The 16,714-nt window shown below is 34.7% G+C and overlaps 1 protein-coding gene across 1 annotated transcript in view; it reads right to left on the minus strand.

Moving 5' to 3' along the window:
* The window catches only part of LOC141566082 (uncharacterized), a 207,149-nt gene that overhangs the window by 186,669 nt on the left and 3,766 nt on the right, over window positions 1-16,714 (minus strand). The gene's annotated exons all lie outside the window — the stretch shown is intronic.

Consider the following 16,714-nt stretch of genomic DNA (forward strand, 5'->3'; position numbering starts at 1 on the left):
TATGCAGCCAAGAATAACTTACCCAGCAAGAATGAGCATCGTTTTCCAGGGAAGAAGATGGACATTTAACGAAATAAATGAATTCCATCTATTTTTGATGAAAAAACCAGACCTACATAAAAGGTTTGATCTTCAAATACAGAACTCAAGAGATTTCTAAAAAGGTAAAAAGAAAGCTTGAGAACTATACTTCTGTCAAAAAAATATGTAAAGAACATATGTACAATTTGTCTTAGAAACTAGAGGTGGAAAGGAGATTATATCATAAAAAAGTGTAAAGTGGTGGTACTACATCTCATGAAGAGGCAAAGGTAACCTATTATATCTGAGAGAAAGAAAGGAGGGAGATGAACATAGCGTGTATCAATAGACATATTCGATTTATGGTGAAACTTCTTCCACTTCACTGAAAAGTGAAAGGGAAGGAGTAAGCTAAGGGGGAGGGAATACAGTAATTTCGAGGAAAAGGGGTAAAATAAGGGGAGGATCTTTAAGGTGGGGGAGGGATCCTAAAAACGGAGGGCTGTGAAAAGCAAGTGGTGTTCACCAGTTTAATACTGGATAGGAGGGTAAAAGGGAAGGAAAGGGGAAAAGCATAAGCAGGGGCTAATAGGATGGCAAGCAATATAGAATTAGTCCTTCTAACCATAAATGTGAATGGGGCAAACTGCCTCATAAAGAGGAAGCAGTTAGCAGACTGGATTAAAAGTCAGAATCCTACTATATGTTGTTTACAGGAAACACACCTGAAACAGGATGAGACATTCAAACTAAAAGTAAAAGGGTGGAGCAGAATCTATTATGCTTCAGGCAAAACCAAAAAAGCAGGAGTAGCCATCCTCATCTCAGATCAAGAAAAAACAAAAATTGATCTAATTAAAAGAGATAAGGAAGGGCATTATATCCTGCTAAAGGGAAGCATCAATAGTGAAGCAGTATCAATATTAAACATATATGCACCAAGTGGTGCAGCATCTAAATTCTTAAAAGAGAAATTAAGAGAGCTGCAAGAGGAAATAGATAGCAAAACTATAATAGCGGGAGATCTCAACCTTGCACTCTCAGAATTAGATAAATCAAACCACAAAATAAATAAGAAAGAAGTCAAAGAGGTAAATAGAATACTAGAAAAGTTTGATATGATAGATCTTTGGCGAAAGCTAAATGGAGACAGAAAGGAATATACTTTCTTCTCAGCAGTTCATGGAACCTATACAAAAATTGATCATATACTAGGGCATAAAAACCTCAAAATCAAATGCAGTAAGGCAGAAATAGTAAATGCATCCTTTTCAGACCATAATGCAATCAAAATAACATTTAATAAAAAGCCAGGGGAAAATAGACCAAAAAATAATTGGAAACTAAATAATCGTATACTAAAGAATGATTGGGTAAAACAGCAAATCATAGACATAATTAATAACTTCACCCAAGAAAATGACAATAATGAGACATCATACCAAAATGTGTGGGATACAGCCAAAGCAGTAATAAGGGGAAGTTTTATATCTCTACAGGCCTACTTGCATAAAATAGAGAAAGAGAGGGCCAACGAATTGGGCTTACAATTCAAATTGCTAGAAAAGGAACAAATTAAAAACCCCCAGACAAACACAAAACTTGAAATTCAAAAAATAAAAGGTGAGATTAATAAAATTGAAAGTAAAAAAAACTATTGAATTAATTAATAAAACTAAGAGTTGGTTTTATGAAAAAACCAACAAAATAGACAAACCCTTAGTAAACCTGATTAAAAAAAGGAAAGAGAAAAAGCAAATTGATAGTCTTGAAAATGAAAAGGGTGAACTCACCACTAATGAAGAGGAAATTAGAACAATAGTTAGGAGCTACTTTGCTCAACTTTATGCCGATAAATTCGATAACTTAAATGAAATGGAAGAATACCTTCAAAAATATAGCTTGCCCAGATTAACAGAGGAAGAAGTAAGTAGTCTAAATAGTCCCATCTCAGAAAAAGAAATAGACCAAGCTATTAACCAACTTCCTAAGAAAAAGTCCCCAGGACCAGATGGATTTACAGGTGAATTCTACCAAACATTTAAAGAACAACTAACTCCAATGCTATGTAAACTATTTGAAAAAATAGGGATTGAAGGAGTCTTACCAAATTCCTTCTATGACACAGACATGGTACTGATACCTAAACCAGGTAGATCGAAAACTGAGAAAGAAAACTATAGACCAATTTCCTTAATGAATATTGATGCTAAAATCTTAAATAAGATATTAGCAAATAGACTTCAGAAAATCATCCCCAGGATAATACATTATGACCAAGTGGGATTTATACCAGGAATGCAGGGCTGGTTTAATATTAGGAAAACTATTAGTATAATTGACCATATTAATAATCAAATTAATAAAAACCATATGATCATCTCAATAGATGCAGAAAAGGCATTTGATAAAATCCAACATCCATTCCTACTAAAAACGCTTGAGAGTATAGGAATAAATGGACTATTCCTTAAAATAATAAGGAGCATATATTTAAAACCTTCAGTAAACATCATATGTAATGGTGATAAACTAGAACCTTTCCCTGTAAGATCAGGAGTGAAACAAGGTTGCCCACTATCACCATTACTATTCAATATAGTACTAGAAACTCTAGCCTTGGCAATAAGAGCCGAGAAAGAGATCCAAGGAATTAGAGTAGGAAATGAAGAAATCAAATTGTCACTTTTCGCAGATGACATGATGGTATACTTAGAGAACCCCAAAGACTCTGCTAAAAAGCTATTAGAAATAATTCAGAATTTTAGCAAAGTCGCAGGATACAAAATAAATCCACATAAATCCTCAGGATTTTTATACATTACCAATACAATCCAACAGCAAGAGATACAAAGAGAAATTCCATTCAAAATAACAGTCGATAGTATAAAATATTTGGGAATATATCTACCAAAGGAGAGTCAGGAATTATATGAGCAAAATTACAAAACACTTGCCACAAAAATAAAGTCAGATTTAAATAATTGGAAAGACATTCAGTGTTCTTGGATAGGCCGAGCGAATATAATAAAGATGACAATACTCCCCAAACTAATCTATTTATTTAGTGCTATACCAATCAGACTCCCAAGAAACTATTTTAATGACCTAGAAAAAATAACAACAAAATTCATATGGAAGAATAAAAGGTCGAGAATTGCAAGGGAACTAATGAAAAAAAAGTCAGAGGAAGGTGGTCTAAGTGTACCTGATTTAAAGCTATATTATAAAGCAACAGTCACCAAAACCATTTGGTATTGGCTAAGAAATAGACTAGTTGATCAGTGGCATAGGTTAGGTTCACAGGGCAAGATAGTGAATAAAAATAGCAATCTAATCTTTGACAAACCCAAAGATCCCAAATTTTGGGATAGCAATTCATTATTTGACAAAAACTGCTGGGAAAACTGGAAATTAGTATGGCAGAAACTAGGCATGGACCCACATTTAACACCACATACTAAGATTAGATCAAAATGGGTCCAAGATTTAGGCATAAAGAACGAAATCATAAATAAATTGGAGGAACATGGGATGGTTTACCTCTCAGACTTGTGGAGGAGGAAGGAGTTTGTGTCCAAGGGAGAACTAGAGACCATTATTGATCACAAAATAGAACATTTTGATTACACCAAATTAAAAAGTTTCTGCACAAACAAAACTAATGCAAACAATTTTAGAAGGGAAGTAACAAATTGGGAAAACATTTTTACAGTTAAAGGTTCTGATAAAGGCCTCATCTCCAAAATATACAGAGAATTGACTTTAATTTATAAGAAATCAAGCCATTCTCCAATTGATAAATGGTCAAAGGATATGAACAGACAATTTTCAGATGATGAAATTAAAACTATTTCCACTCATATGAAAGAGTGTTCCAAATCACTATTGATCAGAGAAATGCAAATTAAGACAACTCTGAGGTATCATTACACACCTGTCAGATTGGCTAAGATGACAGGAACAAATAACGATGAATGTTGGAGGGGCTGTGGAAAAACTGGGACACTGATGCATTGTTGGTGGAGTTGTGAAAGAATCCAACCATTCTGGAGAGCAATCTGGAATTATGCCCAAAAAGTTATCAAAATGTGCATACCCTTTGACCCAGCCATACTACTACTGGGCTTATACCCCAAGGAACTACTAGAGAAGGGAAAGGGTCCTGTATGTGCCAAAATGTTTGTGGCAGCCCTTTTCATAGTGGCTAGAAGCTGGAAGATGAATGGATGTCCATCAATTGGAGAATGGTTGGGTAAACTATGGTATATGAATGTTATGGAATATTATTGTTCTATAAGAAATGACCAACAGGAGAAATACAGAGAGGCTTGGAGAGACTTACATCAACTGATGCTAAGTGAAACGAGCAGAACCAGAAGATCATTATACACTTCAACAATGATACTGTACGAGGATGTATGCTGATGGAAGTGGATTTCTTCAACATAGAGAAGAGCTAATCCAATTCCAATTGATTAATGATGGACAGAATCAGCTACATCCAGAAAAGGAACACTGGGAAATGAATGTAAACTGTTATTTTTACCTTCTGAATCCAATTCTTCCTGTGCAACAAAAAATTCGGTTCTACACACATATATTGTATCTAGAATATACTGTAATATATTTAACATATATAAGACTGCTTGCCATCTGGGGGAGGGGGTTGGGGGAGGAAGGGAAAAAATCTGAATAGAAGTAAGTGCAAGGGATAATGTTGTAAAAAATTACCCATGCATATGTACTGTCAAAAAAATGTTATAATTATAAAATAAAATAAAAATTAAAAAAAAAAAAGAAAAGAAAACTAATACACATACGCATTTTAGATTGCGTCCTGAGTAGACAAATGTGCCCAGCAGATGCATAAGGCACTTCTAGAACTAAATAAATGCTTATTATTATTGCTGATGGAAATAAGATATTGTTGAGTCCAACATTTGCCACTTGGTTTGTCCTTTTACTTGGGGAAATAGTCAGGCAGCTATCTTTAACAGCTGAATTCTAGCAGTCAGCCAAAATGAACTGTGGCAAGAAACACTGGTTAATTCTCTTCCCAGAGAGCAAACTGTCCTTCTGACCAAACTCTATACATGTGAATTTTGGAGCCTAGAATTGAGAAAATTCAAGGTTAGAAATTTTTTTGGTTGCTGTTTAATTAAACAATAATACTTTAGTCAGATAGAGACTTCAGAATAACTAATGCAAGGAGGAATCAAAAAACAATGTCTGTCTTCAGGATGGAATCCATTAGAGAACATACTATCCTTCAGAAAGTATATTCTCAAAAACTGTTCAGGAAGCCCTTTGTACAAGAATTTTCACGTAAGTGAATGCCAGTACTTCCAGTGGCTGCAATGGAGCTTGATCCTTCTCTCAAGAAAGAGATTCTCCAGTGATGGAGACCCCATAGCTTCCTCATTAGCTTATTTGATTGTTTTGTCATGCTGACCTTCAAAATCTGCTTTTTGTCCAAAAGAAATCTCTCAACTTTAAACCCATGTCCTTCAGTTTGATCCTCTAAGGACATGGGAAACAACTGGTTGGCATCCCATTCACAGAAACCCTTCCCATCCTTGGAGACAGTTAATCTTAGCTTTCTCTTTTCTAGACTAAACAATCTCTACTGCTTTGACCTCTCTCCATAAGATTTGTTTTTCCATTCTTTTAATCACTGGGTGCTTTTCTCAGAACCTTCTGCTGTTTTCTTAAAAGGACTTTTTAAAGTACTCCTTCCAGAATTTTTCTACCCATGTTCCAGAACTCTTTTTCTACTGGAATTCACACATTGAAAGTAACTCTTCAGCCTCATCCTCTTACTGACTGACTTCTCCCTGAAGTTCCACCTTCTCTAAGGTGGATTCTGGACCTTCTCCACCATGTCTCCCAAGTCAGGTACCCCTACTTACTTCTTTTATGTAATTTTTCCCTTATTAGAATGTAAATTCCTTGAAGCAGAAATTGTCTTTTTTTTTCACTTTTATTTCTAGCATTTAACACAAAGTACCTAGCTCATAATAGGCACTTAATAAATGCATGGTGACTGACACAGGGCTGACTCAATGGCTTGCTAGACAATCAGTTTTCTTTTGAGAAATTCACCATTAGGTTTATTCATTCTTTGACTCTCTCAAAGGACACTGTCAAATCTTACTAAGGGAAGTAATGAATTAATAGCTTAGTAACTTAGCTTTGTTTAAGTAAACGCATCTGTTTATATCTATGGTAACTTTAAAATAAAAAGAATGCATTAGAAATGGAATATATGATTCTGACACTTCCTTGTTGGTAGTCCATCACTAGAAGTGCTTAAAGCAAATGATGATAGTAAGAATTTTAGAAAAGGGATTCCTTCATTAGGTGCGAATTTTGATTAAATGATCATAAGTTCCATTGTGAGTCTAAAATTCCTAAACAGGTTTGGAAGAGAAAGTAGAAAACATTTACACCATAGGGTGCTCTGGAAGACATTGTAAATTGAAACATTATATAGTTGGATTGGTTTGATCAGTCTGTACATAAAGTTTCAAATTCTGAGCGAGGAAGAATCAAAGACACAAAATTACAGAATCAAACTAACTACTTTTCTATTTTTACTTTACTGTGAACCCAATAAGGGTTGGCATAGGGGACAGGTCCTGTGATTTCACTGATATAGGGAACTCTCAGATAAAGAAATTAGCAGGTTGGCACCTGCTCTGTAACTTGGAACCTAAGAGACCTCCCTAAACCACTTGGGGCAGTCCCATGGGTCTGAAGTAGGACTTAAATCCATATCTTCCTTGCTCTACCCACCATGCAGCATCGCTTCTTCACGTTAAGAGTGAGAGAGAATCTTAGGATCTATCACTGGAAGAGACCTAAGAGATCATTTAGTTCAATCCCTTCTAAAATTAGCAAATGCTAAATATAGGATCAGAGATATAATTAGATATTTTTCTATCTAGGGCAAGCAGCATATGCTGTGGTCAAAGCTGGGACAATTACGTGAATGTTCTTTCCGGAGTTGATGGGTAGAGGAGAGAATGCCTTATAGGAAGAGGCAAAGGCCCATGGATATCATAAAGTGTCTTGCTGGTAGCTTCATTCTTGACAACTAGGTTCTGAGGTTGCTAGTTTCCTCCTCCTTAGGTTGCAAATTTGAAGCTAGGCTTCTCTCTAAGTGTAAGCTCAGATTCATGTTTATGAATTTAGAGTGAAACAGGCCCTCCATGGTTATCTATTCTAAACTCTTTATTTTATTAATAAGTCAAATGAGGCTAAAAGTTTGAATGACTTGCTCAGTTGCACAGGTGGATCTCACCAAATGCAGCACCTATTCTCTCTCATCCTTCCTTAGGAGATCCCACAAGACATAGAATGTCAGTCAAGCTCCTTTTCCTCCAGGAAGTTCTAGGTCCTGCTTTTAGCATTCTGCCATTGCGACTCTATTCTGCCAAAGCTCCCTCTGTAGCCTTTGATCTAAGCTTATTACTCTCTTTATTTTTCACTTAGGGATAAATTTTCTGCCATGGTGAAAAGCCTCCTAGTTACAGTTCTGGGAAGGATTACTTTTTTATTCTTGCATTCTGTACATTATTAAATAAAAACTATACTGAACAAATACAGTGCTGATGGATCCAAACAAGATATACCCCAGAATTTGGGAATAGTCCAGGAAAATTTTCCATCTGTAATAGAAATTAATAAAAAACTAAGACATTAATGGACTACATTAGCCAGCTACAGAGGTGATCTGTCTTATAAGATGATTTGTAAATGTGTTATTAATGAAACTAGAATTTCCTATATTCAATCTTGAAGTAGGCCATTCCAATTTTTACCATTAAAACTTGTACTGTGCTTTTTAAGAGAAGCAATCTTTGAATCTTTGATCATGATATCTATCTACTGGGACTTAAGAAAGATACTATATATCTATCTTACTGGCACATATGCTCTCATGAATGAATTTTGAAAATAGTTCTGACCATATTACCACCTCCCCTCAACTCAGCAAACTCCTGAGAGACTCCTTTAGGATTACCTTTAGGATCAAATATAAATTCCTCTGTTCAACATTTAAAGCTTTAAATTAAATTAAATTAAAAACATTAAACCTTCTATCCTATCTTTTCAGCAATATTATTACATTCTATTTAAGGTCTTTCTCGCTTTGCTTCCACTAGCTGTCATATATACGTATATATGTACAGTAGTTTCTCCCAGTAGGTCAGTCTACAACAATAATAATAGCATTTTCAGTTTTGTTTTTAAAATATTACCTCATGGTGGCCTAGCTGTGTCAGACCTAAAATTCTATTATAAAACAGAGGTCATCAAAACCATTTGGTAGTGGCTAAGAAATTGAGTAGTCAATCAGTGGAATAGGTTTGGTTCACAGGACAAAATGACTATAGTCATGTTTGACAAACCCAAAGACCCCAGCTTTTGGGATAAGAACTCACTATTTGACAAAAACTGCTGGGAAAATTGGAAACTAGTATGGCAGAAATTAAGCATTGACTCACACCTAACATTGTATACAAAGACAAAATCAAAATGGGTTCATGATTTAGACAGAAAGAGTGATATTATAAGCAAATTAGAAGATCAAAGAAGATTTGTGGAGAAAGAAAAAATTTGTGACCAAAGAAGAACTAGAGTTCAATATTGAACACAAAATAGTTATTTTTTTTTATTATATTTAGTTTAAAAAGTTTTTGAATAAACAAAACTAATGCAGACAAGATCAGAAGGGAAACAATAAACTGGGAAAACATGTTTACATTCAAGGATTCTGATAAAGGCCTCATTTCTAAAATGTATGGAGAATTGACTCAAATGTATAAGAATTCAAGTCATTCTCCAACTGACAAATGGTCAAAGGATATGAACAGACAATTTTCAGATGAAGAAATTGAAATCATTTCTATGCATATGAAAAGGTGTGCCATATCGCTATTGATCAGAGAAATGCAAATTAAGACAACTCTGAGATACCACTACACACCTCTCAGATTGGGTAAGATGACAAAAAAAGATAATGACCTATGTTGGGAGAGATGTGGGAAAACCGAGACATTGATTCACTGTTGGAGTTGTAAATTGATCAAGACAGCAATTTGGAACTGTACCCAAAGGGCTATCAAACTGTGCATACCTTTTGACCCAGCAGTGTTTCTACTGGGCTTATATCCCAAAAAGATCCAAAAGGAGGAAAGGGGACCCAAAAGTACAAAAATGTGGCAGCCCTCTTTGTAGTGGCAAGAAACTGGAAACTGAGTGGATGCCCATCAGTTGGAGAATGGCTGAATAAGTCATGTTATATGGATATTATGGAATATTATTGTTTCTGTAAGAAACAACCAACAGTATGATTTCAGAGAGGCCTAGAGAGACTTACTGATGCTAAATGAAATGAGCAGAACCAGGAAATCAGTGTACACGGCAACAAAATTATACAATGATCAGTTCTGATGGATGTGGCTCTTTTTAACAATAAGATAACTGAGGACAGTTCCAGTGATCTCTTAATGAAGAGAGCCATCTATACCCAGAGAGAGGACTGTGGGAACTGACTGTGGGTCACAACATAACATTTTTACATTTTTAGCTGTTTGCTCACATGTTATTTTTTCTCATTTTTTTCCTTTTTGATCTGACTTGTGCAGCAAGATAATTGTATAAATATGTATCCATATATTGAATTTATCATATATTTTTGCCGTGTTTAATATATATTGAATTACTTGTCCTCTAGGGGAGCAAGTGGGGGGAAAGGGATAAAAATTAGAACACAAAGTTTTGTAAGGGTTAGTGTTGAAAAATTGTTCATATATTGAAAATAAAAAGCTTTAATAAAAAATTAATCATTTATCCTTTCAACAATGCTGAGTTAGATTATTAGGTGACATTTTACAGATGAGGAAATTGAGGCAGATAGAGATTAAGTGACTTGCCCAGGACCACAGCTAATATGGCTGGATTTGAACTCAGGTCTCTTTGAATTCAGGTCCAGTGCTCTATTCACTGAACTAGCTACCTGCATTTATTAAGTGTTTGCTATGTTCCAGGCACTGTGTCAAGTGCTAGGGATATGAAGAAAGGCAAAAATAAAAAGTCTCTAGTCTCAAAGATGCATATTTTAAAGGGAGTGAAAGCATGAAATATCTAGGTATATTTAAGATATTGCTGCTGTTGTTGTTGAGTCGTTTCAGTGATATCTGATTCTCTGTGACCCCATTTGGGGTTTTCTTGGCAAAGACATTGGAGTGTTTTGTCATTTCATTTTCTAACTCATTTTACAGATGAGGAAACTGAGGCAAGCAGGGTTAAATGACTTGCCCAAAGTCACAGTGCTAGTAGGTATCTGAGGCCATATTTGAACTCAAGAAGATGCATCTTACTGATTGCAGGCCCAACACTCTCTCCAAAGCACCACCTACATATATGCAGGGTAATATGAAAAAGAAAGGCCTTAGAAGCTTGCTTGGGAGTATAAGAGTAGAACCAAGAAAAGTCTCCTATAGTAGGTTTTATTTGAGTTGAGTCCTGAAGGAAGTTTGGAAAATAAAGAGGTAGTGGTGAAAAGGCAGAGAATTCACTGCACAGGGGCCAGTCGATGCAAAGATATAAAGATAAGTGATGAAGTGTTATATTTGAGAAACTGCAAGTAGGTCAATGTAGTTACATGGTAAAATGTGCAGAGAGGAGTAAGGTATAAAAAGGCTGGAAATGCCAAAAAAAAGAGAAGTTTATGTGTGATTGTAAGATAAGCAGAGGAGGCTGATATGGTCAGATCCATTGGAAAATTTACTTAGGTGACTAAAGCATGGGTTAAAGGCAGGAGGAAGGTACTTTGAAGCAGGATAACCAGTTAGGAAACTACAATAATAAATTTAAGAGCAGTGGAGGCATTGAATTATAGTTTGGCTATATGCGTGTAGAGAAGAGGACATATAGCAGAGAATTTTAAAGGTAAAAATGACAAAATTTGGCAATGGGATGGATGTGTGGGATGAGCGAAATGAGTAAAAACTGACAATGAAGTCATGGACTTGCAAAACTGGGAGAAAGAGGATGATCTTAATAACAGGAAGAGACAACTAAGTTATGTTGTGCATACTTTGTGTTTGAAATGGCTGAGACTCCATGGTGGTGATGTCTGAGAGGCAATTGGGATTGTGAAACTAGCTCAGAAAGACAAAAGGACTGGGTGTAAAGATGTGAGCATCTTCTTAAAGGAAGATTTTGATTTTGTCTTTTTATCTTCAGTTGTCAGGCACAATGCTTCCTAATGGTTTGCTTGCTTAATTATAATATTCAGGTCTTACCTTAAGGAAGAAATACTGATAGAATATCTTGTTCATGGCAGGTTCTTACTTAATAAAAAAAAGAGATAATATGCTTGTTTTAGTTGAATCTAATCAAGCCATCAGGCACTTATTAAGCTCTGACTATGCATCAGCACTGTGCTAAGTGCCAGGGATACAAAATCGGCTGACTTGTTGCCAAGATAAGACATATATAAGAAAAACTGGAGATAATTTCAGAGGGAAGATACTGACATTAAAAGAACCAAGAACGACTTCTTCTTTTTGGATGAGCCTGGTATGGACGGGTAAAGGAGGCAATGGGGTAAAGTGATTTGCCCAGAATCACACAGCTAGTACATTTTTTAAGTATCTGAGGCCAGATGTGAACTTTGGGCTGGTACTCTATCCATTGCATTACCTATCCAATTCCACCCCCTCTTCCTTCACCCATCTTCCCAGATGGCATGTGATCCAATATATGTTAAACATGGTAAAAATAAGTTAAATCCAATATAGGCATACATATTTATACAATTATTTTGCTTAACAAGAAAAAAGAGATCAAAAAGTTAAAAAAATGAGAAAAATTCAAGCAAACCACAAAAAAAAAGAGTGAAAATGCTATGTTGTAATCTACCCTTAGTTCCCACAGTTCTCTCTTTGGGTACAGATGGCTCTCTCTATCACAAGTCTATTGGAATTGGCCTGAATCATCTCACTGTTGAAAAGACCCAAGTCCATCAGAGTTGATCATCACATGATCTTGCTATTACTGTGTACAAAGATGCTTACTTCACTTAGCATCAATTCATATAAGTCTCTCCAGGCCTCTCTGAAATCATCTTGTTGGTCATTTCTTATAAAACAGTAATATTCCATAGAATTCATAAACCATAATTTATTCAGCCAGTCTCCAATTGATGGACATCCACTCAGTTTCCAGTTTTTTGCCACAACAAAAAGGGCTGCCACAAACATTTTTGCACATGTGGGTCCCCTTCCCTCCTTTAAGATCTCTTTGGGATATAAGCTCAGTAGGAATATTGCTGGGCCAAAGAGTATGAACATTTTGATAGCCCTTTGGGTTTAGTTCCAAATTGCTCTCCAGAATGGTTGGATCCATTCACAGTTCTGCCAACAATGTATCAATGTCCCAGTTTTCCCACATCCCCTCCTAACGTTTGTCATTATCTTTTCCTGTCATTTTAGCCAATCTGACAGGTGTGTAGTGGTATCTCAGAGTTGTCTTAATTTGCATTTCTCTGATCAACACTGATTTGGAGCACCTTTTCATGTGTCTATAAATAGTTTCAATTTCTTCATCTGAAAATTATCTGTTCATATCCTTTGACCATTTATCAATTGGAGAATGGCTTGATTTCTTATAAATTTGAATCAATTCTCTATATATTTTAGAAATGAGGCCTTTTTCAGAATCCTTGAATGTAAAAATGTTTTCCTACTTTATTGCTTCCCTGCTAATATTGTAGAAAAGATTAGTTTTGTTTGCACAAAAACTTTTTAACTTATTATAATAAAATTATCTATTTTGTGTTCAATAATGATCTTCAGTTCTTCTTTGGTCATAAATTCTTCCTTCTTCATAGATCTGAGAGGTAAACTATCCTATGTTCTTTCAATTGACTTATAATAGCACTCTTTATATCTAAATTATGAACCCATTTTTGACCTTAATCTTAGTATAAAGTGTTAGGTGTGGATCAATGCCTTGTTTCTGCCATGCTAGTTTCCAATTTTCCCAGCAGGTTTTGTCACATAGAGAGTTCTTATCCCAAAATCTGGGGTCTTTGGGTTTGTCAAACACTAGATTGCTATAGTTGTTGACTATTTTGTTCTGTGATCCAATCTATTCCACTGATTGACTACTCTCTTTCTTATCTAGTACCAAATGGTTTTGATGACTGCTGCTTTTTTTAAGTCTGGCACAATTAGGTCACCTTCATTTGTATTTTTTTTCATTAATTCCCTTGAAATTTTTTGACCTTTTGTTAGAAGATGGGATTTTAACTGAAACTTGAAAAAAAGTCAGTGAAACCAGAAAGTGAAGGTGAAGATGAAGAAGGAGATCATTCCAGGCATTAAGTAACAGCCAATGAAATTGCCCAGAGTCAGATGATAGAATGTCCTGTTCAAGAACAGCAAAGAGGCTTGTGTCACTGCATAGCAGATAATGTGGAAGGTTATAAGGTATGAGGACTAGAAAGGTAGTAAGGAGTTCCGCAGGTTATGAAGGGCTTTAAAAAATCAAGTAAAGATTCTATATTTGATACTGGAGTTTGTAGAAGTCACTGGAGTTTACTGAATAGGGACATGATATGTTCAGATCTGTACTTTAGGAAACATCACTTAAATTTCTATTTTTCTTTTGGTCACAATGTTTTCTGGATACATACAGAAATAGCACTGTGAATTAAAAAAAATCATAAACACAAATATTAATCCAAATGAAAGGTGAAGGGCCCTCTGTGCCAGAGATTTATTTTTTAAATGGCAAAGAGCCCTTTTTAAAATTGGTTTGGAGGTCTAGAATTTAAATTATGCCACTGGAAAGAATTAAAGCTGATCACAACAATCGATAGTGCTGATTAATTCTACTTAGCATACAAAATACAAAACCCATATAGATTTACAAATAATTATAGAGCATATTTTCACAAAGAACAATCTTTTTTTTGCAGAAAGTCAGTAGACTTTAAACCTAAGAAGAGTAGCACTTTTATCAGTTCCAACATTGAATACAAGATCTAATTTTGTTATTAAATTTCCCTATGTGAAAAATAAGGATAATAATGCTTCTCTAAAAAGGATTATATTTAAGACACCATACTATAGTACTGCATTCTTTCATATGCCATCTATCTATTCACTTTATATACACATTTTTATGTGTCTGATTAACATACATTTAGAAATAGACCAAAAAGTAATTGGAAACGGAATAATCTCATCTTAAAGAATGACTGGGTGAAACAGCAAATTATAGAAACAATTAATAATTTCACCCAAGATAATGACAATGATGAGACATCATACCAAAATCTGTGGGATGCAGCTAAAGCGGTAATAAGGGGAAATTTTATATCTTTAGAGGCTTGTTTGAACAAAATAGAGAAAGAGAAGATTAATGAATTGGGCCTGCAACTTAAAAAGCTAGAAAAAGATCAAATTAAAACCCCCCAACCAAAAATCAAACTTGAAATACAAAAATTAAAAGGAGAAATCAATAATATTGAAAGTAAAAAAACTATTGAATTAATAAATAAAACCAAGAGCTGGTTTTACGAAAAAGCCAATAAAATAGATAAACCGTTGATAAATCTGATCAGAAAAAGGAAAGAGGAAAATCAAATTGTTAGTCTTACAAATGAAAAGGGGGATCTTTTCACCAATGAAGAGGAAATTAGAGAAATAATAAGGAATTACTTTGCCCAACTTTATGCCAATAAATTTGATAACTTAAGTTAAATGGATGACTTCCTCCAAAAATATAGGCTTCCTAGATTAACAGAGGAGGAGATAAATTGCTTAAATAGTCCCATTTCAGAAAAAGAAATAGAACAAGCTATTAATCAACTCCCCAGGAAAAAGTCCCCAGGACCAGATGGATTTACATGTGAATTCTACCAAACATTTAAAGAACAATTAGCCCCAATGTTATATAAACTATTTGAAAAAATAGGGGATGAAGGAGTCCTACCAAACTCCTTTTATGACACAGACATGGTACTGATATCTAAACCAGGTACATCGAAAACTGAGAAAGAAAACTATAGACCAATTTCCTTAATGAATATTGATGCTAAAATCTTAAATAAGATATTAGCAAAAAGAATTCAGAAAATCATCCCCAGGATAATACATTATGATCAAGTAGGATTTATACCAGGAATGCAGGGCTGGTTTAATATTAGGAAAACTATTAGTATAATTGACCATATTAATAATCAAATTAATAAAAACCATATGATCATCTCAATAGATGCAGAAAAAGCATTTGATAAAATCCAACATCCATTCCTACTAAAAACGCTTGAGAGTATAGGAATAAATGGACTATTCCTTAGAATAATCAGGAGCATATATTTACGACCGTCAGTAAGCATAATATGCAATGGAGATAAACTAGAACCTTTCCCAGTAAGATCAGGAGTGAAACAAAGTTGCCCACTATCACCATTACTATTCAATATAGTACTAGAAACGCTAGCCTCGGCAATAAGAGCCGAGAAAGAGATTCAAGGAATTAGAGTAGGAAATGAGGAAATCAAACTATCACTCTTTGCAGATGACATGATGGTATACTTAGAGAACCCCAAAGACTCTGCTAAAAAAGCTATTAGAAATAATTCAGAATTTTAGCAAAGTTGCAGGATACAAAATAAATCCACATAAATCCTCAGCATTTTTATATATCACCAACAAAATGCAACAGCAAGAGATACAATGAGAAATTCCATTACAAACAAATATTGAGAGTATAAAATATTTGGGAATCCATGTACCAAAGAATAGTCAGGAATTATATGAGAAAAATTACAAAACACTTGCCACAAAAATAAAATCAGATTTAAGTAATTGGAAAGACATTCAGTGCTCTTGGATAGGCTGAGCGAATATAATTAAGATGACAATACTCCCTAAACTAATCTATTTATTTAGTGATATACCAATCAGACTCCCAAGAAACTAGTTTAATGACCTAGAAAAAATAACAACAAAATTCATATGGAAGAATAAAAGGTCGAGAATTGCAAGGGAACTAATGAAAAAAAAGTCAGATGAAGGTAGTCTAGGTGTACCTGATCTAAAGCTATATTAGATAGCAGCAGTCACCAAAACCATTTGGTATTGGCTAAGAAACAGACCAGTCGAGCAGTGGAACAGGTTAGGTACAAAGGACAAAAAAGGGTACATCTATAGCAATCTAGTCTTTGACAAACCCAAAGATACCAACATTAGGGATAAAAATTCATTATTTGAAAAAAACTGTTGGAAAACTGGAAATTAGTATAGCAGAAATTAGATATGGATTCACACTTAACACCATATACCAAGATAAGATCATAATGGGTCCATGATTTAGGCATAAAGAATGAGATCATAAATAGATTAGAGGAACAGAGAATAGTCTATCTCTCAGACCTGTGGAGGAGGAAGGAATTTATGACCAGAGGAGAACTAGAGATCATTATTGATCACAAAATAGAAGATTTTGATTACAAACTACAAAACTAAAAAGTTTCTGTACAAACAATACTAATGCAAACAAGATTAGAAGGGAAGTAACAAATTGGGAAAATATTTTTACAGTTAAAGGTTCTGATAAAGGTCTCATTTCCAAAATATATAGAGAACTGACCTTAATTTATAAG

Source organism: Sminthopsis crassicaudata, chromosome 4, assembly GCF_048593235.1.
Source record: "Sminthopsis crassicaudata isolate SCR6 chromosome 4, ASM4859323v1, whole genome shotgun sequence".
Taxonomy (NCBI): Eukaryota; Metazoa; Chordata; class Mammalia; order Dasyuromorphia; family Dasyuridae; genus Sminthopsis; species Sminthopsis crassicaudata.